Raw genomic sequence first — 24,756 nt, forward strand, 5'->3', positions numbered from 1 at the left:
GTACCTGGCACTAACCAGGCCTCAGTGAGACGCAAACAAAAAATCATTACAGAGAACTCATCAGGAAAATCTTTTTTCTATCAAAGTAGGCAATTACATCAAATGCTTAAGGTTATAAAATGTAGTCAGGTAGAGGGACCGTCCCCTGACCCTCTGATAAAGAATCTCACTGTGTAGCTCAGGGTAAATTTGAATTCCTGATCTTCCTGCCTCAGCCTCCACCTAGTTAGTGCTGAGATTACAACCCTTATACCACCATGCGTAGCTGAGAGGGGGCTTTTATTTCTGTTACATATATTTATTTATGTGTGTGGGTATGTGTGTATACTTAAATCTAGATTTCACATATGAGAGAAAATATATAATACCATCTTTCATTTCCATAGGAGGGTTTTAAAATTAGTGAAAGAACAGGACCACTGTTGGGGCAACGGGGAGTCAACATCCTCCTGGTGGCACAGCATCATCTGGAGAACATGAAGTAATACTGATACTTGGGTCACACGCCAAAATTCCAGATTGAATTGGCCTTGGCAGTCGGCATCTTTGTGCAGCTGAATGGCGTTTGCTGTTTTTGGAGACCGTGTAGGCAGACTCCACTCTCCCCATTTCCGCTTCATCCTCCCAAGTCGCTGAGGCCACAGGTGTGTGTGTCACTCTGCATAGCGTGGACAATGGAATTGTTTTTGAACGTTCACAAATGATTCTATTATGGAGCCAAGGTAGAGCGTGGCTGAGTGAAGGGATTAAGTAATATTGGTCAGTGTGTAGGGAAGATTGAGATCCATGAACTGATCCATTCTTCCTTTATCCAGTTTTCAACTTTGAGAGACTTGGATTACATCCAGGGACCACTGTAGTATTAGCTCAGAGTCGTGTTTGTCGAATGTATATGGAAATGACATGAAGATGAAGGGGCCAGTGGAGACCAAAGGTCACTAAAGAGGGAGGAGAAGCAGAGATCTGTGAGCTGAAACGCCAGAGGCTGTGGCTTGTGGAGGGGACATGAGATCTAATTACAGGCTCTTGGCATCTTTCCAGCGAAGCGCAAAGACAGGCTTTGAAAGTGGGTGGGGACCATGACAGAGGTTATCAGTCAGGCCAGACAAGGAAAACCTAGACTGCCCACACCCCAGCACCTGAAGGGACTCTGGAGTCTCCAGAGCGGCAGCAGGTGTGGGGCTGGAGAGCCAGCCACAGCACAAGACGGACTGAAGCACTGAATAACAGAACCGATGGTGTGAGGGAGCAGAGATTAACCCCGAGAGAGAGAGACATCCAAAGAGGAGGAGGCTTTGGACTCATTTTTCCATGAAAGTAAGTTCTTGGAGAATGTGGCACGCAGCAACTGGGGGAAGCCAGCTCAGTCCACAGATCCCGTAACCCCTTTAAAGTGAGACTAGTTTCTACTTCTTCCACCCACACATCATACATGTCAGTCATTAAAATATATTCCTAAATGCAGCCACTTTGCAAAAACAAGGGAATGTGTCACATTTTACCCCACTGTTTTCCTGGGAAGATATAGAAAGTGGTGTTTTATAGGCCTTGGTTATATGTCCCTCTAGAAACTGAAATTAAGATCAAAACAAGGCCTGCCCCATAACAGTTACTATGGCAAATCTTTACAAATCTCATTATAGGGAAACAGAAAATGTTCCTTCTTAGACAATTTATGGAGGATCCTCAAGTGTTTTCCTTCTGGGTGATTGGTTAGTAAAGGACAGGGAAGACATCCTTCCTTGTATGGTTTTATCCACCATAGTATGGTGATGTCTGAAATAGTTCAATAATTACTATACTCTTTAAAAGGCCGTCGTGAAAAACATTGCTCAGAAGAGACCACCTTAGTTAGAAGTCTAAATTCTAGAAGTGAACCTGTTGCCTGTCTGGGTATTCTACTCTGGGCGAGAACCTGGACGTCCCAAGTCTCAGCTAGAGATTCCCTCTGCCAAGTTTCCCTGAGACCAGGTCTGGGTCCAAAGGCCACAACAGGCTTAACCTTTCTGTTGGTCTCTGCTTAGGGAACAGGTGCAACAGGCTTAAACCCCAGCTTCTGTCGCCCCAGGCCCCATCCTCTCCTTGACCTTTCTCCCACCCCACTCCTTCAGGTTTGCTAATGCACTGAGAGTTTGGGGATGACAAAGCTAATCTGGCTGTTTGTGAAGCAGGCTGCATAGCCCTCTTTGTCCTTGCCTTATGGGTTTTATTCGCAAATGTTTTCTGTTGCTTGCATGCTTTTTGGCACTGAGTAATTATCTTAAACTTCTGGGTGTGATATTGGGTGTATTTTTTTAAACCCTTAGATTTCAGAGATAAAGTGTAACAGGTAAGACAAGATTACCCTGGAGTCGAGGCAATGATACATCCAGTCCATTTTATCATTCTATTCAATCACGTTGGAAGACTTCCATAATATGATTTCTTTTTTTTTTTTTTTTTTGAGGAAGAGATAAAACTTTCATGTTGTAATGCCTTTGATTTAGCCTTTAAAAGCATGGTTTTTTGATATTCATCTACATTATTCTTTTCTCAAGCAAAGCTTGGTCAGGCATATTGGTGGCACACATCTGTAACCTCAGTACTTTCGATGCTGAGGCCGGTGGATCCATGCATTTGAGGCCAGCTTGGGCTACATAGCCAGTTCTGAGCCAGCCTGAGCTAACAGTGAGATCTTGTCTGAGATCAAAAAATAAAAGTTCAACAACTTTTAAAAAAATGGCTATATAAGGCCGGGAGGCAATTTTCCAAAATGTTAGAAATTGTTATTTCTGCTTGAAGGAATTATGGGTAGCATTTTTTTTTCATTTTTTTCAAGTTACAATATTTGCACTTTATTCATTTATTTTTTGGTTAGATTTTCCCCATATTTCTAAGATCAGCGCATTATATTCAGAAAATGATCTGATTTTACTGACTACCTGGAAGTACAGATTTTTTCATGAGAATTATAGAAAAACCTATATTATAAATGTGGCTTTTTCTATACTCACTAGGAAATATACTAATGAAAACATGAGCCGAGAGGTTTACGACATTATCTGTGAGAAGCAGCGTTGTGCCCATCCCCAGTGTGCTGGCCAATCTTATAGCAGCTTGACACACAAACTAGAGTCCTCTGAAAGGAGATCAATATTACTGAGAAAATTTAGTGATTGTTGGCGGAAGATCCAGCCCATTATGTATGGTGCCATCCCCGGGCTGGTGGTTCTTGATTCTATAAACAAGCAGGTTGAGCAAGCCATGTGGAGCAAGCCAGTAAGCAGCACCCCTCCATGGCTTCCCCCATCTGCTCCTGCCTCCAGGATCCTTCCCTGCTTGAGTTCCTGTCCTGACTTCCTTTGATGATGAACAGCAATATGCAAGTGTAAGCCAAATAAACCCCTTCCTCCCCAACTTGTCTTTTGGTCATGATAGTTCTTCGTGGCAATAGAAACCGTAACTGAGATACCCAGTTATGCTGGAAAAGATGGACCTACGCATAGGGAAGGCTGCTGAGATTGTAGTCTTGGACTGGCAAGGCAGCCTTATTGATGTATCCAACTGAGTGCATATAATGGGCCCTCTGGGAGCAGATGGTGCAGAGGAGCCAGGTGTTTCTGGGAATGTGTTACTCGATATCTAACACTGGGTGCATCTGAAGCTTGGCTTTGGCAGCATCATGCTTGACTGCTAATATATGGCTATATTTTTATTCTCTCCCATGTTTATTTTGGATCAGTAGAGAGATGGGGGAGGGGAAATTTCCCTCTATCATCCTTGAGTCAGAAAAAAAACAGCTAGTATGTATGTAACCATTTTTTTAGTGCACGCGTAGTATATGCACTCATACTTGTATGGGTGCAGGGTACATTTATATGTGGACTCGTGTGTGTGTGCGTGTTTGTGTGTGTGTGTGTGTGTGTGTCGGGGGTAGGAGAGATCAACATTGGAAATCACCCTTGACCACTCTCCACTCTATCTTTTGAGACAGAGTCTCTTGCTGAGCCAGTAGCACATTGATAGGTCTAGGCTGCCTGACTCTTTGCCCCCAAGATTGTCCTGTCCACCTCCATTTAGCATTTCCCTTTGAGCAGAGTTGGTTGTCATTCTCTAAGAGGCACTGCTGAGAGGGCCTTGAAGTCCTTGCCAATAAGCACGACCCAAGGCTGCCAAGACTCTCCAAAACTGTAAGGTTCATGGAGGAAGGGACATCTCCCTACTCTTTAACAAATTTGATAACTGCTATGTGCCAAGCAGACTTCTTGACACTGGGATTAGATTAAGTTCCCATTTTCAAGGAACTTATGGTTTTGTGGGAAGACATACACATAAACAAAAATAAATACACACAAAAATAAGAGCCACAGAGGCAAAAGTTAGGAAGAAAGGGAATCGTGTTTGTAATTTGACAGGGTAAGGAGGGCAGAGGTCCACAAGAGTGGAGGGTAGTCAGATGGAGAGCACTGGAGAGTTATGGGGGCTGAGTGGTGGTGGGGAGAGACAAGGACAAAGACAAAAGCCAGGGTGGCAGGAATGAACCCTGTTGGGAAAGCGGAGGCATAGTACAGAGAGAATACAGGGAGAGTGAAGCATCAAGCCACTGAGATGGGGAGGTGGGGTCTTCCTGCAGTAGGGAGAGTGATGTGTGATGTCACAGAGACTGGAGGTGGGGTCTTCCCGCAGTAGGGAAAAGTGATGTGTGATGTCACAGAGACTGGAGGTGGGGTCTTCCCGCAGTGGCGAGGAGCTTGGCTTTCTGTCTATGTGTGAGAGGAAAGCATCAGAGGCTGTGAGTTTAAAGTATGGATTTTTTTTCACTTCTTTAACTATAGACATATAACTCAAATTCACGATCTTCGCCGTCCTTAAGTGCACAAGTCACTGGTACTGAATTCCTTCGTACTGGTTTGCCATCATTGCCACCGTCTATCTCCAGAACTGTCTTGAGAAACCAAAACTCTTGCCATAAGCTTTTAAGCACCACAGCCACATGATCTCACTTAGGCTTTTAAAAATCAATTTTGTTTCTTGGCAGAGATGGCTCGTAGGAAGGCAGTAGGGATTTATAACTTATTGCAATGAGTGGGTCCAGCATATAATTTGTGGACAGAGCTAACACGGATGCTGCTAATTTGAACGTGGAAACAAGATAATGAGAACGCGTGGCTGCCTCTAGGTTTTCACGTGCCCAGCGACTTGCGTATAACAAGTCAATATGAACGTAATGTTTAAAGAGCAGAAGCATTAGTCAGGTCTGGTGACTCAGGCCTGCAATACACCAAAATTTGAGGAGCAGAGACTGGAGGACCTTGGGGTTTGAGGTCAACTGAGGCTACATACAAGATCCTATCCCCCTTCAAAAGAAAAAAAAACAAACTTTTTAAAAGTAGAATTCTTTTTCTTAGTGAATTAGGGTAACGGGGGTGGGGGATCCACCTTCAAATCATACCTAGCGTGGAAGGGTCCGGTTGGGGATGGGGAACAGGGAGATGGACTTGAGGGAAAGATGGTAAATCACCAAAACAAAGTATGCACAAAGGTGTCAGGAAGACATTGGCTAACCAGCAAGCAGAATTATAAAATTTAAATCCCCTCCCCCTCTGCAATGCATGAGTAAATAAGAACACCCTCTCTCTCTGTCTCTCTCTCTCTCTCTCTCTCTCTCTCTCTCTCTGTCTCATACACACATGCACCTGCACATGCATGTGCACACACACACACACACACACACACACCTATCAGGATGCAAGACTGGCAGTCTTCGACATAGAATAGGTTGATGTAGGTGGCTTACAAATGCCTAATTGCGACACTAGCATTAAAGCTAATCCTTTCACAGTCACCTGGGTTTTAGTTAATATTTTACATCTATTATTTTCTGACTCTCTTAAATCTTAAATCAATAGCCTGGGGTATTGCTGGACACCGTCTCAGAGATCACATTATGCACAAATCCTATGTGTTCTAGTGTGTCTCTGGGCCTTCCCAAGCTATCTACTGACCAACATCAAATTTGGGAGACTCTACAGTACTTACTGCTAGAGTTTTAGAGCTAATTAACCCAGTCTTGAGGCACTTGGAGGAATTCTTTCAAAGAGTTCACCTTTGTTGACGCCCGGAAGAAAATTATCGCTTCATCAATGCCCTATGTAAATTACCAAGAACCACTACTCATTTGAAGACCGTCTTTGCGTCTTCAGTGAATCTGATGAAGAATATCATCTGAAACAAGTCAAGATTCTCTTTATAGAACCTACTTGACAAATCTCAGTTTCCTGGGGGTGGGGGTGGCTGGGAAATAGCACCTTACAGTTTCTGCTTTAAAACCAACCAGCACCCCAATCATTTGAGTCGTAGCACCTTCCTCAACATGAGCGCCCATTTACTGCCCCAGGGATCATAAGCACACGACCTAAATTGACCTTCCTTCTATGCTGGGGTCATCGTGTGATTATAGATACTGCTTTTTTAAAGAAAATAGAATGTGAATTATGTAGTGATGTGCAAACTATAATCTTTTTTTTTTTTTTTTTTTTTTTGGTTTTTCAAGACAGGGTTTCCCTGTAGTTTCTAGAGCCTGTCCTGGAGCTAGCTCTTGTAGACCAGGCTGGCCTCGAACTCAGAGATCCGCCTGCCTCTGCCTCCCGAGTGCTGGGATTAAAGGCGTGCGCCACCACCGCCCGGCCTAAACTATAATCTTACTATCCGTAAATTATGAGATATATCCCCCAACACTTGTTTTCTAGAAATTAGAAAACAGACCCTCAGGTATATGTAGTAAGTGATAGAAATAGAGTTTTCAGAGTATTCTAGACCAAGGTGGGCCACCCACTACTCAGGTGACCTTTGGGGAAAAATCCTTTAAATTTCTTGGAGCCCTAGACTCTTAGTTTCTAGATTAAGGGCACAGATTAGCACCAGAAGTGGAGCTCAGCAAGTAGAGCACTTACTCAGCATATATAAAGCAGGCCTTGGTTAGATCCCTAGTCCTGCATTAACAGGCTGCTGAGGCACAAGCCAAAGTTCCAAGCCATCTTTGACTACACAGAGATTTTGAGGATAGTCTGGGTTACATGACACTCTGTCTTCAAAACAAAATGATACAACAAGAACAATAACAAAAAACCCAAGGACTGAACAGCTGTGACATGCCTTTGCCTGTTGTGGATGAATTAGTCGACAACTCCCCCTTGTTCTCCCTGTCAGCTGATAAAATGGGGGCAAATCAGTGTTGAAGTTGAACAGGTATTTTTAGGGAACACACAGTAGCTAACACTATTAAGCCTCACCCCTACCAACTTCACAAATATGACCTCCAACAAGACACTTGGACAGTCACTCAAAGGGACAACCTGAAGTACTAAGGTCAGAGGTTGTGCAAAGGAAGAACACAGTGAGGGAAAGAGAAGGGCCCTGGCTTGCACTAGATGCCAAAGATGCACATTTTCCTTTAACACGTCCAGCTGTGATTCATGGGAGCCTCAGGACTCAGTACATCACCGCACCACATTAGCGACACTTTTCCTACTAGTGAAGAGGGAAAGCATAGCCCCGCCCTGTCCACATTCCACAGGAAAGTCTGTAGGAGTAATAAATGTCACCTGTAGACCAGAGTGGAGTTGGGAAATTTAAGAACAACACCAAAATAATTCAGTGTAAGGGCACTCTCGGAGTCAGCGTCACAGAGAAAAAGGGACCATAAGTTAGAAAAGCACTTGGGCTCCACCCTGAAGAAAAAGCCTCTTCTCCCAGTGTGCTAACTAGACCTGTGGCCTTGGGAGCCTGACAGAGTCAGTGCTCAGTAAGTGCTCTTGTAATATGTACTTCTTTCTTCTTATTTTATAACTTGGATTTCGTTCACTAACCTGTTAGTACCTTAGGAAAGATGGCTGTACTTCCATATTATCTGGAACTAGAAGAAGTGATATCTTACCCTTTCAACTTATCACAATAGTAGCACTCAGCACTTATCAGGTGACAGAACTGTGATGTCCTTTATCAGGTCAGCGAGAGTGGGTTTCTGCTTTCCATGCTCCTGTAAGTGACTTACGGCAGGCGGAGAACAGCTCAAAGTTCTACGTATTGGCTCGCATTATTAAAAGTGGATTTAAATGCCATATGGATGTCAAAAGTCTAATTAAGAATACGAAGTACAAGTTGATTGTATCCCATCAAGATGGGACACCGTGCGACGAAGATTGCAGGCGCGCTGGTGGATTCCTATGACAAAGCTCCCTCGTCTTTACTGCTGCAGGCAACCGGATGGATCAGCTCCAGGGTCAACAGTTCTTACCACTTCCTGCAGTGTGGCATGAGTAATTATAGAAAGCAGCAGTTCAACTGCTTCTGGTCAACTATTATTATTGTTCATAATTTATTATTACTATTATTGTTGTTGTTGTCAGGGTGACTGCTTTACTATTTTTATTATAATAAATATTTCCCTTACCATAAACTATATACATTTGTACAATTTCCCTATTTTTTTAAAGCATCCCGAAGACTTTCCTTCAGGATGAGCTGCTGAGTAACATTTTTCTGGTATAAGTCATACCCAGACCTTACTTTGTCCGACTTCCAGGTTTCATTTTCTAAGTGGAACAAAAATGCTAAAACAACGCAATGCTTTTGTTTGTTGTTTCTTCTACAGTTTTCTTTTCTGATCTCTTACGGCTTTCCTGACCACATTTTTAGGCGCCCACTTTTGTGGGAATTTTCCAAAGAATTCAATTTGCCTTTCGCCAAAACAATAATACTCTTTCCTGCTGGACTTAAGCTCCACCTGTTCCACACACTTACATTATCCATCGCTACCACAAGTGTATCTGGAATCGAAGGGTTTACAATCAATATATACTTCTGTTGAGCAAACAATCCAGCAGCCAGACCGGTACATGTTACTGGGAGAGTGTTCCTGATCCTCGGGCACTGCCCAGTCTGTGAAAGGAGGGTCCTATGGTCCGATCAGATTAACATGTTAGATTCTCAGTACAACTGCTTTGTTTTTCTGAGGGGAAGACCACATGCAAGTTGGCAACATCCAACCATTTTCTTTTTACCTATAGGAATGACGATTGGACATGAACAACCTAGCATTAAAAAGTAAAAAACACTAACTATATTTAACATTAAATGGTTTACCCATCCCTCATATTTTTTTCCTTTGAAAGTAAACATTGGCTCTTGCACCTTGGTTTAAGCATGCACGCCCCAAGCTCCTGAAAACTCAGCACTTGGGCTCCAGATTCCTAGGAACATCAGTCATTCTGGTCGCCTTCCCTCAGGTTACGGCCACACCTGCTAGAGTTTCAGGTAAGAGGGTGAAGGGCCATGCCAACCTCGTGTGTTAACTGGATAATAAGGCACAGGATTTGAGTACATAGTGAACACTAGGGGCAGTAGTAAATCTTTCAGACCTAAATCTTTTGGGGCCACAAGACCCTGCCCTCCATTGTTTATCCAAAAGCACACAAGAAAATGGGTAAGAAGAGGGACAGAGAAGCCCCGGATAAGCCAAAGGGAAGTCATGCTTAAGGAACAAGCACCCTTTCTTTTCTGATCTGTGCTTATTACATCGTTTAATTCTAAATGCACCAAGCAAATTACAATGGCATTTGAGATAGGAAGAAGAGGGAATTGAAGAATGTTCTGAGCTACTGAAGCCGCTCTGTTGCTGGGTCATGCATTCCTGCCATTGACCTGAAAGTCTACACTGCATTTATTTTTAGGATTGCCCTACTCCTTGTCAAAATGATAGTATCATCCTCCCACATCACTTCCTATATCAACCCAGCAGAGCTGCTATGCAGCGTGGGAAGAATTGAATGTGTAGATGGAGTTGGGTTTAAACCCTTGCTGTAAACTTCTCCTAATGTCAGCGCAGCACCCTTCCTGCTCTCCTCCTACTGTGTCCATAGGCAACACAAGGACCCTGTGTAGACCTTGCTGGCTTAAGAAGGCTTGTGAGAGAATGAACATGAAGTGTTTCTCTGCAGCTAAAACCAATGCCTGAAAAACGACCAAAAATTGCACCTCATGATTGTCTATAGAGATTTCTAATTTAAATGTGTTTCTAATTTAAATTTAAATTTGAGCATCCTGTAGGCACCGAAGTACAAAGGATACTCATACCCTCCATTTTCCATGCCGAAATCTATACACAAGCTGAATATTAGCCAGGCAGGGAATATAAACAATGAAGACAGTTGCCCTGTCCAAATCAGATAGGGAATGAGACAGATCCTGTGTAGGAGCGGTCACAATGCCAAAGTGTCAAACACCAGATGGCTGAGTTACAAACACAATTTTCACAGGTCCTTCCCCTTACCTGCTTCCAGAACCACCACCCCCACCACCACCCCCAACTATAGGATAAAATAAAAGAATATTCAGTAGGTCAAAATGAGATTTCAGTTGCCTAGACAACCTCATCTTGGGCCCTTTTTTGTAGCTATGCAAAAGTATTCCTAGTGGATAACACTGAGAAAGACAACCCATATCAGCCTCTGGTTTACAGGCATGACAACACACACACACACACACACACACACACACACACACACACACACTTTCCAATTCTTAGAACTGCATTTTCTTTCCCTGGATCTCACATCCCATACACCACCCATTTCTCCATTGCCCAACTCCCAACTCCTCTTCTCTGCACTCCAGAGAGCTATCAGTCTGACTCCGTTTTACCTGCCCCACCCCACCTGTGTGCGACAGCTGTTTATTACTGTCCCACTAACCTACCACCACCCTGGGCAGGTTTCTACACCTGGCCAGCCACTCTGTCTGACAGGAAGTCAAATGTTTTCTCAGTCCCTAGCTTGTGAAACACCACAACTTTGTCCAGGTTTGGCACTATGCCTTACATTAAAAGGAACAAGTCTGTGTTGTGTTATTTCTGACTACATTGTTCTACTAATTTTTTTGGTTGGTTTTTGTTTTTTGAGACAGAGTTTCTTCGTAGCTTTAGAGTCTGTCCTTGAACTCGCTTTGTAGACCAGGCTGGCCTCGAACTCACGGAGATCTGCCTGCCTCGGCTTCCCAAGTGCTGGGATTAAAGGCGTGTGCCTCTATCTCCCCGCTTTAATTTATCATACATGTGCTAGGGAGATGCTCAGTGGGTAAAGGAAACACTTGCAGTTCAGCGTGAGGACCTGAGTTTGAATCCCCAGAACACACGTGGAAGCCGTGTGCGCCCATCTTCAGTCTTGCTTCTCTCCCTGCTCCCCTTCTGCTTTCGTGTCACATGTATTTCCTTACCCTCTCTTTCGGCCCCCTTCCCGCCCCTCCTCATGGTCTACCAAGATGATCATAAACACACACATATATATATATATATACATACATATATATACATATACATATATTCATATATACATATATATATATGAATCTCTTTGGATGCTGATTTGGAATCCTTCAGTTACATGCCCAGGAATGGTATAGCTGGATCATATGCTAGTAATTTTTTTTTTTTTAGAATTTTTAAGGACCTCTAGACTTACTTCCATATACCAGTTTTTTTTATTCCGTCAACCAGTGTACCCCTTAATCTGTGTTCCCCTCTCCTAACCCTCACCAAGCATCTGGTGTTTTTTGTGAAACTCTATCATTCCCATAACACTCAAGCCCTGTGTGTGGTGGTACACCTACTCCTACCCTTTTTGAAAAGGCTACTTCCCATAGGCCAGTGTGTTAGTAACACGTGCTTTTAATCAGTCTGTATCAGTTATGAGGAAGAGTTGGAAATTTCACTTCTCTAAAAGACTACACACAAAAAACGTTTTCTTGAACAGGGTCCCATGTTGCCCAGGCCGAACTCCCGCTCACTGTGATGCCAAAGATGGTCTTGAGCATCTGATTCATCTGCCTCCACCGCGCAAAAGCTGGGCATACAGGTGTGTGTCACCATCGCTGTCTCTAGACGATCTGTCTTTTATCTGCCAGATTTGTAGACGTTTTCAACTTTTCAATAAGTTTGAAGTGCTCCACCCTGAATGACTCACACAAACACGTGTATGAAATGCTCCCCTCTAAAGATCAGCTTATGGTATATTCCATAACATATGATATGAATCATTAAATTCCAGGCTGTTTCTCAATTTGATCTGCTAGCATACTTACAGTGGCCCTAAATAGCATTGTCCTTCTCTATCTTAAAATGGATGCTGGCACCAGAGGTACAGCATAGGAAGTCAACAACTGAATGGGGAAAATCCTACTTCTTGAACTCTCCCCTTGTCTCCCAGGGTCACCGTTCACATCGCAAGGTGTCATGGCTTTGGGGGTACCTTTCAGTCTTTCCTCCTCACCTCAAACCTTACCACGCACAGCCAATCCTTTGTCAGCCTGGCCTCTCCAGATTCCTTCAGACCCACATGTCTTGTGAAAAGATTCCTGTTTGTCCCGACTGCAGTCTCCTGTGTTCTGACAGAATAAGACCTTCTACTCCTAAATATAGCCACTGCTCACCTGCTCACTGACGTTTGGTGCACTTTGATTCATGTGCCGTATTTCCAATTATAAGAGATTATTTTAAGAAAGCTTACTGTTGCTTCCTATTTTGTTTTGACGTCATAGCCCCCATATGATTGGCTCCCACATCACACCAGGAGATGCTGCAATGAGTGAAGATGACTGGGTACCTCCGTGTGGCAATACACGCCTACCAAGGCAGACTTACGAGTATCCTGTAAGACTGGCTTAATTTCTACTATCACCAAGGCTACTGTACCAGTGCTACCTTAGTTCATGTTGCATTGTATTCTACACACATCTATTAAGCAACTACTGGACATAAGGTCTGACAATGGAATGTCCTAAGTTGCTAGGGATATCCTCGCAGAAAGCAAACACTTACACTTACAAAAGAAGATAAGCAATAGTTGAAATGCGTATTGACTGCGGACTGTGGCCCAGTTAGTAGAATGCTGATCTAGCTTGGATAAAGCCCTGGGTTCCCTCTCCAGCACCGAATTATTATACTGGCAGTGTTGACACATTCCTACAATCACAGCAATTCAGAGGTAGAGGCAGGAGGATCCGAAGTTCAAGGTCATCCTCTGCTACTTAGTGAGTTTCAGGCCAGTCTGGAAAACAGGAGACCTTATTTCAAAACCAATAAGAGAAAAGGATTGCATGACAAGCAACCACTGTGTGTGCACAGCAGGAAAGAGGGGGGCTGGTGAAGAGTAGATGGGGTGGGGAGCAGGCTGAGAATGATGAAGGCAACATGAGATCACAGGAAAACTGGAAAAAAAGATTCCATGCTTGGGATTGGTGTAGTAGCAGGAGTCACCTTGGTGACCAGGTTGATTGTGTCGGAAATTGTTTTCTACAGAAGCTTTGGAAAGACACAGAGCACATAAACAGTATTAGAATGTGTCCTCACAGATATCCCACTAAAATAAAGACACGGGGCCACGAATTTTAATCGAAGTTAAGTAGACTTGAAAACTAAGTTACTTGAAATCAACCTGTCTGTCTTTTAAAGAGAGCATGTGGCTCAGCCTCGAGTTAAAACTTCACATGCGCAGGGCCCACTGTCGTTCACACCCAGTAGCAGAGAGACAAGAAGAGGGATCAAGAGACCATGACACCAATTTTAGCTATTACAGCAAGACAAACAAGAAAAATGGACAAAAGATTGAGAGTCTGGACCCTGATGCTTGAACCTGCACAGTGAAACTAAAAACTAAAACGAAGAGAGCTCCCGGGCTCATCAGACTAGCAGCCAAAAGCTCCTGATTGGCTGGAGGCCAAACCCTGAACTGGAAACAGTATCAACTTAACTGGAAGAGTGACAGGGGCCAGGGACCCAAGCACTGGAAACATCTGCTGTGAGGTAGGGGGCAGGATTTTTTTTAACCTAGTCCTCGATGACCTGGGGGGGGGGGGCAAGAACAATTTCTGCCTTAGGGTAAACTACAAATTAGGAGAAGGAGCAAGCATGGAGTACGAAAGTGGCGGCACTCTTTAAGAGAGGATGGCTTTTATGCAAGAAACTCAAAGCCAGAGAGATGTGAAATAAAGGATCACCTGGGAGCTCAGGGCTGAATGAAAAGGCTTTCAAAGCGGGCTGTTTTAGGGACAGGAGGAGACTCAGTAGACTATCGCTGATCGCTGAAAGCATTCCCTAGTGGAAATGGGGCTTGTATGCCTACTGCGTCCGGACCTGGGTGCCCAGCGAACCCTACCGCTCCCGCCCCCAAGTTCCCCAGGTTGTCCCAAAAGGCGGTTCTCCGTATCCGGTAAACTGGAATCAGCGAAGGCTGATAAGAAGGAAAGGCCCACTTCCCACCGCAGGACACCCAGGCGATAAATGACAGGCTTTGGCACTCCATCTCCAGAGCGACCTGTTCCACAGCTGTGAACTCATCCTCCCTCCCTGGCCCGCAGCAGCCATCCCGGGACAGGATGCTGCTCCCGGAGCCAAAGAGGCAGCGCCCCGAGCTCCCGCGGGCGGGCGGGACGCACACAAGAAGCAGGAAGAAGGGATCGCTGGTTTGGGAAGAGGCGCCTGGGAGGCGAGGTCCGGGGGCAGGGAAAGTGACCTCCCCGGTCCAAGGTCGAGCACGATCTTTCCTCCCTGTGTCCCACCCATAGCACCTCTGCGCCCTCCGTGCCCCGGGGACAACGACCTTCCCTGGTGGTGCGGGCCGGCAGGATTCGGGGCTGCGCAGGTGAGCGCGGCGCGCAGGACTGGCGGGCAACCTCGGCGAGAGGGAGGGAGGCCCTGCCCAGACCCATGCGGCCCCCGGCTCTCCACGGCTGCCCTCCCTCACGGTCCCGGGCTCCGGCCCCTCGACTCGTGCGCCCTTCCCCAGCCGCCCTCCGCTCCACCCCCGAGAACTTTGCCCCAGCCCGAGGGGATCGAAGCCCCTAAGCCCCTCACTCACCGCGCCGGGAGGCGAGCAGCACGCGCGCGAGGGAGGGCGGCGGCGGGCGGTGAGAGCACGGCTCACACAGCGGCCCCTGCTGCCCGGGCCGCCGACCAGGCTGCGAGGGGCGGAGGCCCGCGGGGTGGCACCTGCCGGCTCTCCCAGCCCCGCGCGTCACCCGGGACCGCCCTCGGCCCGCCTGCCCGCCGCCGCCAGGTGCCGCCAAGGGGTGCGAGTGCCCTGCCAGCCACTCCCGCAGTCGCCCTCGCCGCCGGCAGAGCCTGGCCCCGGCCGGCCGACCCTGGCCTCTGTGGGGTGTCAGTTCCCGTCGCTATACTGGTGCCCCCCCTTTTTTTCTGAGAATGAATGCCATCAGCTGGGGATTACTCCCACGCTAAACCAAAATACCATGGAAACTGTCATCATATGTGACTCTGATGAATTAATTCCAGGACAATCTGCAATGAGGAATACCTACTGTCCCCGTGGGGTCAGGGCAGTGGCTAGAGGGAAAGAGGAAAAAGAAATGGGAAGCCCCCTTCAATAAGGAGACCAGACCAACAAGATGCACCCACCCCCTCCACCAGAGAAGACAAGTCAGATTCGGGCCAGTTGAGTCCCCCTTTTTATCATTAGATGAATTGTTGAAATTGAATTGGGGTCACGCGGGGCTTTTAGGGTACTGCATGCAACTTTTTTCATGGTTAATAACCACAGCTGGGGTAAGGAACAAAGTCTGGTGAGCTTCTATCTCTTGCAGTGATTGTTGGATCGGAAGTGTTAAGCTGGATACATGTAGGCCTATGTGCGCGTACCAGACTTTTTTTTTCTGTTTCTTTTCTAAAATTTGTCTAGTCCTGTGTCTAGCTATAATTACAGTAAACATTGAAATAGTTTCTAATCAAGCATAATAGCAAGAAGGCAAAATGTAAGCCTAGAGGTTCCTGTTTTTACAGCAAAACCAAAAACTAGAATAGATCTTTCTACCAGGACACGCCACCACACACACACACACACACACACACACACACACACACACACTATCTAGTCTATCCCTGAGAGGTTGTTTTTCCAGCCCTATATTTCACCATGTGAGCTGTGGTTGCACTGAGTTCACAGCATGGACTCAGGATAGAAAGGGACTCTCAACAGGTAGGGGCAGTGGGTAGACAAAACAAGAACAATCAAGAAAGTCAGTCTTCCGTGACCTAACCCTAGTACAGTGAAAATGAGTTTCACTGAAAATCAAGGGGAATTCTACACTAAAACTGTCTGGTCTTGGACTGTTTTTTTGGTTGGGAGATTTTTATTAACTACTTCTATTTTCTTGGGGATTATAGGTCTATTTAAATTTATCTGATCTTGATTTAACTTTGGTAACTATCTATCATCAAGAAAGTTAATCATTTCTTTTAGATTTTCCCAATTTTGTGGAGAGCAGGTTTTTAAAGTATGACCTAATGATTTCTTAAGATTTTCTTGGTATCTGTTAAGTCCTCCTTTTTGTTTCTGATTTTCTTAATTTGTATTCTCTCTCTGCCTTTTAGTTTGTTTGGATAACAATATGTCTATCTTCAGGTTTTTTTAATTTTTCTCAAAGAACCAGCTCTTTTCATTGATTCTTTGTATTGATCTCTTTGTTTCTATTGTATTGATTCTGGCCCTCAGTTTGATTATTTCCTGCCATCTAGATATGCTTATTTCTTTCGTTTCTAGAGCAGTGTTTCTCAGCCTTCCTAATGCTGTGACCCTTTACTACGGTTCCTCATGGTGTGGAACTGGATTAAAATTACATCATCACTACTTTATACCTATAATTTTCTACTTCTATGAATCATAACCTAAATATCTGATATATAAGGTATATAATATACGACCCCTGTGGAAGGGTCCTTCAACCCCAGAGAGGTCATGACCCTCAGGTTAAGAACCACTGTTCTAGGGCTTTCAAGTGTACTGCTAAGTTTCTAGTGTAAAACCTCTCCATTCTTTTGTAAATGTTGTTGACTGAGGTTTTCATCCTGCCCATTCCACAGCCATTCAGTCCCAAAGAAACACACAGAGGCCTGCATTAATTATAAAGTGGTTGGGCTATTAGCTCAGGCTTTCTTATTAACTAACTCTTACATCTTACATTAACATAATTCTTGTCTGTGTTAGCCCTGTGGCTTGGTACCTTTATCAACGAGGCATTCTCAGCTTGCTTCCTCTGCATCTGGGTGACAACTGCAGACAGAGCCTTTCCTCTTCCCAGAATTCTCCTGTTCTAGTTGTCCCACCTATACTTCCTGACTAGCTACTGGTCAATCAGCATTTTATTAAACCAATACGAGTGATAAATCTTTACAGGGTACAAGACCATTGTTCCACAGTAAAAATGTAGGCACTTACTGCTATGAGCCTTCCTCTCAACAACACTTTCCTTGTGTCCCATAAGTTTGGGTATGTTGTATATTCATTTTTATTAAATTCTAGAAAGTCTTAATTTCCTTCTGATTTCTGTCTTGACCAATTTTTATTCAGTAGAGCGTAGTTCATTTTCTGTGAGTTTGTAGGCTTTCTGATGTTTTGCAGTTGAAATTCAACTTTAATCCATGGTGGTCTGATTTCAGATGCAGGAGGTTATTTCAATTTTCTTGTATCTATTGAGACTTGCTTTGTGACTGAATACATGTGGTCAGTTTTGGAGAATATTTTGTGAGGTCCTGAGAAAAGGGTATTCTTTTGTGTTTAGGTGAAATGTTCTGTAGATATCTGTTAGGTTCACTTGGTCTATAATGTCTGTTAGCTCCAGTATTTCTCTGTTTAGTTTTTGGCTAGATGATCTATCTGTTAGGATATTGAAGTCTCGCATCATCACTGTGTGAGGGTTAATCCTCAAGCGAAGAGTAGAGAAAGAAAATGTGGTACAGTTACACAATGGAGTATTCTTCAGCAATTAAAAAAATGACATTATGAAATTTGCAAGCAAATGGATGGAACTAGAAAAAAAATCATCCTGAGTGGGGTAACTCAGACCCAGAAGGACAAACATGGAATCTATTCACTTACAAGAGGATATTAGCTGTTAAGTAAATGGTAATCATGCTACAATCCATAGACCTATAGAGCCTAAGTATCAAGGAGGGCTCTATAGGGGACCCATGGATCTACCTGGGAAGGGGAAATAGAATAGACTTTGTGGGTGCACTGGGGGAAAGTGGGAATGGGAATAAAGGGGATCAGGTGGGGAATGAGGGATGGAGGGAGAGAGGGCAGGAAGAGGCAACTGGAAGTGAGGGGCATTTGGGGGGAGTGGTGTGGAAACCTAGTGCAGTGGAAATTACAAGGGTGACCCTGGAGAAGATTCCTAGTAATAGAGGATATGCAGCCTGAACTGGCCATCTCCTGTATCCAGTCCGGCTTCCAGTGTTGGGCTGGGACACCAACCCCGCCACAACACCTTCAACCTATAATCTGTCCGCCCTGCAAGATGTGCTGAGACAGCAGTGGTGCAGAACTTGTGGGAGTAGCCAACCAAAGACTGCATTAGTTTGAGACCCACTCCAGGAAAGGGAGCCATGCCTGACACTGCCTGGATAGCCAGGAACCAGAGGCTGGGAGACTTAGGGTAGAACCAAACACGACTGGCAAAACATAAAATAAAAGAAATGAAATGAGTCCTAATGATGTTCTGCTGTCCTCGTAGATAGGTACCTAGTCTAGTGGTTGAAAGAGGCTGCCTTTGGCAGCTGATGGGAGAAAGTGCAGCCAAACATTAGGCAGAGAGAGAAAAAACCCAAGTTGGAGGTCTCCTTCCACTGGAGCTTTGGTTTTTTTTTTTGTTGTTTGTTTTGTTTTGTTTTGTTTTTTGGGAGAGGGTTTCTCTGTAGCATTGGACCCTGTCCTGGAACTAGCTCTTGTAGACCAGGTTGACCTCCAACTCACAGAGATCTACTTGCCTCTGCCTCCTGAGTGCTGGGATTAAAGACGTGTGCCACCACCACCCAGCCTATTGAAGCTCAGAGAACCCAAGAGAAGAGGGGGAGGAGGAATTGTGGGACACTTGGAGAACACAGCCCTCTGAATCAACTAAGCAGGACTCAGGGAGACTGAAGCCGCAATCATGGAGCCTTCATGGGTCTGCACTCGATCCTCTGCGTATATGTTATGATTGTTAGCTGGTGTTTAGGGAGTGGGGGTGCCTCTGCCTCTTTTGCCTGCTTTTGGGACCCCTTCCCTCCTGCTGGGTTGCATTGGCTAGCCTTGATGAAGGGATTTGTGCCTGGTCTTATTGTATCTTGTGCCATGTTTGGTTGCTATCCCTGGGAGGTCTGCTCTTTGCTGGAAGACGGGGTGTGGATCTAGGAGATAGGGGAGGTGGGAGGAACTGGGGGAGTAGAGGGAGGGGAAGCTTTGGTCAGGGTATATTGTATGAGAGAAAAATAAAAATTTTTAATGAGGTTTCAGTGATTGACCTAAAGCTTTGGGGGCTCCCACTGAGTAGTCAAGGAAAAGACAATGCCCAAACCACGCAAGTTCAACTGCAGCTAGGAAGCTGAAGATTTCCCCTGTAGCTCAGTGGGAGATCACTTGTCTAGCACTCACAAGTCCCTGAGTTCAGTGCTGGACGTTAATAAACAAACAAAGAAACAAAGAAATCCTTGTTTGAGCTTTTCTTTCATGTTTCAAATAAGTTGGTTAGCTGATTTGAAAAATCCTTTGGAAATTAGAGACAATCGTCATGTGTCTGTCCCTGTTTCTATCTGAAAGGAAATTTCAAACATGGGAGAACTTACTAGCTGCATTGGTTTTAAACAAATTTGATCATTGTTACTTTTTCCCCAGGATCTGAAGATTCGGCAACCGACAAAACAAACTAAAACCGTTCTCTCAGCTCAGGGACAGAACATTCGTTCTCACGGCAGCTTACAAGGAAGTTAATGCGTAACCAGGCAAGAGAATACATTGTGTTCAGGTTGTGACAAGCACCACGAAGACAGGCAGGGCGGGGGACTTCTGAGGTAGGGACCTGCATTGTTAAAGTGTTTCCAGAAGGCCTAGGTGACAGAAGACTGATGTGCTTTGCTGTGTTTCCGAGACTCACTATACAACAGAGATGGGGAGCAGGACTTCTGATGTAGCCCAGGCTGTCCTCAAACATATTTCTCCTGCCTCCTGCTCCCCAGTGCTATCTCATGACCTCAGACCTTAAATTTTTACCAGTCTGAGAGATGTGAATTGCCATCTCACTGTGGTTTTAATGCACATGCTCAGAGACACTGAATGTCATTTCCTGAGTTCATTCACTTTATCTTCTAAAATTTATATTTTTATTATTGTTTAGATAGTTGATATCTGGATTTTTAAAAAAATTGTCCATTTGCTTTGTTTTGTTTTGAGACAGGGTTTCCCTGTAGCTTTGGAGCCTGTCCTGGAACTATCTCTTGTAGACCAGGCTGGCCTTGAACTCACAGAGATCCACCTGCCTCTTCCTCCCGAGTGCTGGGATTAAAAGCAAGCATCACCATTGCTTGGCAAATTTTCCTTATTTTTAAACAAATAGTCAGTCATGTACTTCATACAAGTATATAAGTATACAAGTTTGGAGAGTTGGCTTAGCCAGTACAGGCATGCACCACCAAGCCCGATGACCTGAGTTTGGTCTTTGGTATCCACATGGTGGAAAGAAAGAAATGACTTCCAGAAGGTGTCCTTTTATGTCTATATTGGCATATGCATACACGCAAGCAAACCACCCACACATACACTATTAAAAAATAGATGGACACACATACACACATACACACACACTACAACTTTGAAAGTTGTTGGTGTACATAATGAAAACCTCCCTCCTGCCTTTTCTCCATTCATTCTTTCTGTTATCTTTCCAGAGATGTTTGCAATTCATATGAGAGACAATACAAACAAATTTTATCTCTGTCCTTTTCAAAAATACAAATACTGGAAAACGTGACACCATGCCATATTCCTCTTTTTTTCCTTAAGAAACAGTGTATTTTGAGGATATTTTCATTGAAATTATTGATTTACATCTACACCGTATGACTCAACCATAATTTATTTAAGCAGCTCCTTGAAAAACATTTCAGGGGTATAGTCTTTTGATTAAAAACAATAGCAAACACATGCATATCAGCTCCAGGTACCACTTACATAGTTAATGCACTGAACCTCCCCAGCAGCACACACAAACGAGGCAAATGATGCTAGGTTCAGTAGACAGAGAAGGGGAGATTTGGTAACCTGCTCAAGGGTATGATGTCATGCAGTGTTGGAGGTGAGATGCTTATCAGGTGTGCTGCTGCAACAAGAACGTTTTCTTTTCTACTGAAAAGCTAAGGTGTATGATATTTTATCTCAATTGCCCTAAATGTATAAAGACAATTTGGTCTCTTTAGAATATTGAGATGAGCCCAGATATAAACATATTTGCTATTTCTTCATGTCTGAAAAATCATCTTTTCTTTTTTGAGACTAGATGTCACTGCGTAGCCCAGGCTGACCTCAAACCTCAGATCCTTGCACCTCCGCCTCTGCAAGTTGAAATTTGAGATATATGCCACCATGCCTAGCTTTTGTTTTGTTCTTTAAATAATTTTGTGCATATGAGTGTTTTGTCTGAATGCATATCTGTGTACTATATGTGTACCTGGTATCCGTGAAGGCCAGAAGAGAATATTCGCTCCACAGAGCAGGACTTACAGATGGCCATGAGCTGCCATGTGAGGACTGGGAATTGAACCCCAGTCCTCTGAAAGCACAGCTCGTGTTCCTAACCACTGAACATCTCTCCAGTCTTGCTAGCTTCTTGGTTAATGTTTTAGTTTTCCCTGTTTTTGTCTTTCACATATTCTGTTAGAATTGCTCATAGGAAGATTTGTATTTATTACTGCTCCTTTAAATTAATCTGAAATAGAAGCTTTATGCGTATTTTAATTGTACTGTTCAATTGTGTAACCAACGTCCTGTTCTTCTCTTCTGCTGTGGGTGGGCTCCAGAGATTGAACTCAAGTTGTCAGCCTTGTATGATGGGCACCTTTACCCGCTGTGTCATCTTGTTAACCCTAGAACATTATTCATTTTTGTGTAATGCTGTGTCTTTTGTTTTTCCTAAACTCTCATTTTATTAACTTGGATATTGATTCTTTTAAAGCTTATCTTGAGTTAATGACAACCCATGGGAATAAATAAAATTTTATTTCTGTTCCTCATTTTTCATTCACTGACAGACAACTGAATCCATACTGGTTACTTCTTATTCTACACTAGTTACTTATGAACTGAATTTTACCGATGACCATTGAACTTTACTGAGAGCCAGGGTCACAAGGTTTTTAGAATGCAAACTTCTGGATCTGGTTGTAGTGAGGCACACTAGTAATCCCAGCACTTAGAGGCTAGACAGGAGGACCACCATTGGGATATACAGCAAATCCTTATCTAATACACACACACACACACACACACACACACACACACACGCATGCCCCCCCCCCCACACACACTAAATCAGGGATGATGATTTAGGAGCCCTGAAGGGAGAACCAGCATTTCCACACATACTCTACATGGTTCAGATACAGATATTACTTAATACACTTTAACAAGCTGTGTAGCCTGTATCTCCTGATATGTCTTATTGCCTACCCAACTAAGTTATGGACTTTTCAGGGAAGAGACTCTCTAACTTCCTTTTGCATCCTTGTTGCCTAGGAGAGTAACATACACACTGTAAATGCCAAATAAGTGTGTACACGTGTCAACTTGCTGCTTAAGTGCCTGCAGATGAGTCCCTGCATATATCTTACACACACGGGGATAACGTTGGTATTGTCATCAGAAGAACAAAATGGCAGTGCTCTGGGCACATCCCACAACAGCTAGCCTAGCCTCATTGAGCATTTCTTTTCATTTCTCTCCAGCTTGTCTGGCTCAGAGGCTTCACTCCTTTTTTACTGTAGGTTCCTGACACAAACTATGAGCCTCAGACAAATCATTTCTTTTGGGGTAGTCCTGTTAATGCAGTTAAAAAATACTAAATTTTCATGCTAGAAGTGAGATATGGGAAGATACTATCTTTTAAATGACAGTTACTACTGTAACAATCTTTCCACAAACTCCAGTCTTTTGAAACTGAATAAACATGTCTTTCATCTGTGAGGAATTACCTCAAGTGAACATGAGATTAACTCTGACTAATTGGATTTCAAATGCCATTAAAATGCTTCCTGTCCCTCCCTATATCATCTGAAAGTTTATTTAGTCAATTTATCTTGATGCCACAACGTACCAGATGGGATGGGGGAAAATCCAACAAATAGTCATTTATAATCTTCTACATTTTGTGATAAAGACCTTTTCAAATAGAACTGTTATCATAATTTGTTTCTTATCAATGGCCAGCAATGCACCATCAAGGAAAGCTACATTTTAATGCTATAATTGAAACAAGTATTTACAATAACTAATTAGGAAAGCATTATCATATTTATGCTTCAAAACTTTATTAGCTCTCACTGTTTTTTTTGAATTTGTTACCACACACTTTATTATTTGCCTCGTACACTGCTCTGTAAGTTTAATGTAGACAGTTAACTGATGTTTAGTATATTCTATAAGTACACATAATCAGAAGATATGGGGAATCTATCTTATGGGGGAAATTCATTTGTACTATGTTCATATTTTGTAAGCTTATTATTTTAATAATCACTGAGGTAACTATGTAGTTTCTTACTAACTCTGGAAAATTATTCCTTGGACTATCATTACAATTTTGGAAAATGTTCATCAGTTTGGGGTAAGAGGATCAACCGAGGACACACTCACTCAACTCAGAGCCATGTGCATGCAAAACACATGCTCTCCCACTAACTTACACTCAGCCAAAAAACATTCTCACTAACAGACTATCAGATACAATATTATTTATAAGTCATATGCTGCTTTGTATTTTTATAGCATATTGAATATTTTTTTAAAAAAAAACTGTCTTAGCCTAAGTTTAACTTTACTTTCACAAAACATCATAGACTAGGAAGGCTTTAAACAGAAATTTACTTCTCACATGTCTGGATGCTAAGGCCAGGAACAAGAAACTGTCAATTTGGTGTCTGTAAACTTGACTTCATGGGACTTTCTTGCTGGGTTCGTGTTAGTAGAGGAGGCACTTTGGAGTCCTTTTAAAAGATGCTCCTTTTGCTGGGGCTCTCATCTCAACATCTAATCAGCGCCCCAAGCCTCCACCTCTTAATGCCAGAACATGGTTGAAAAGGCGTTACCACATGAGTTTAAAGGAATTCACAATAACACTACTGCAATAACAGTAGGCTCAATAAGCAGGGAGAGGCACCCAGAGTCACTGATTAAAGAGTATGTGTGATGGGCTGGAGAGATGGCTCAGTGGTTAAGAGCATGGGCTGCTCTTCCAGAGGACTGGGGTTCATTTCTCAGCATCTGCATGGCGACTCACAACCATCTGCAACTCCGGTTCCAGAGGATCTGGCACCCTCGCACAGACTTATGTGCAGACCAAACATCAATGCACATAGAAATAAAGAAATCTTTTCTTAAAAAGTGTGAACCTTGGCCACAAACAAGACTATGTATCCAAGTTTTCCTAAACTGTGCAAAGAATATTGCCTTTGATTAAAGTGTATATTCTGAGCTGTTTTCTTTATCTTAGGCATGTGGTTGATGTTTATTGGTCACTTGGCATAAATGACAACAGAGGCCAGTTCCAAAAATCAGACAGTAGAGATGGGTATCTACAGACCAGTGATGAATTCCTACGTAAACAGGAATTTCTAAGTTGTTTTCTAGTATTCATTTTCTTTGGCACAGACCATCAACACTGACTGTGCCCATGGGTGTAATTTAA

General features: G+C 43.6%; 1 protein-coding gene across 1 annotated transcript in view; it reads right to left on the bottom strand.

Annotated features, from left to right (window-relative positions):
• The window catches only part of Elovl7 (ELOVL fatty acid elongase 7), a 71,525-nt gene extending 56,530 nt beyond the window's left edge, over window positions 1-14,995 (bottom strand). Inside the window, exon 1 of the mRNA XM_038322805.1 lies at window positions 14,889-14,995. The gene's annotated coding sequence lies outside the window, so the exon portion shown is untranslated. The remainder of the gene's footprint in view (window positions 1-14,888) is intronic.
• Between the last annotated feature and the right edge of the window lie 9,761 nt (window positions 14,996-24,756).

Source organism: Arvicola amphibius, chromosome 3 (assembly GCF_903992535.2).
Source record: "Arvicola amphibius chromosome 3, mArvAmp1.2, whole genome shotgun sequence".
NCBI lineage: Eukaryota > Metazoa > Chordata > Mammalia > Rodentia > Cricetidae > Arvicola > Arvicola amphibius.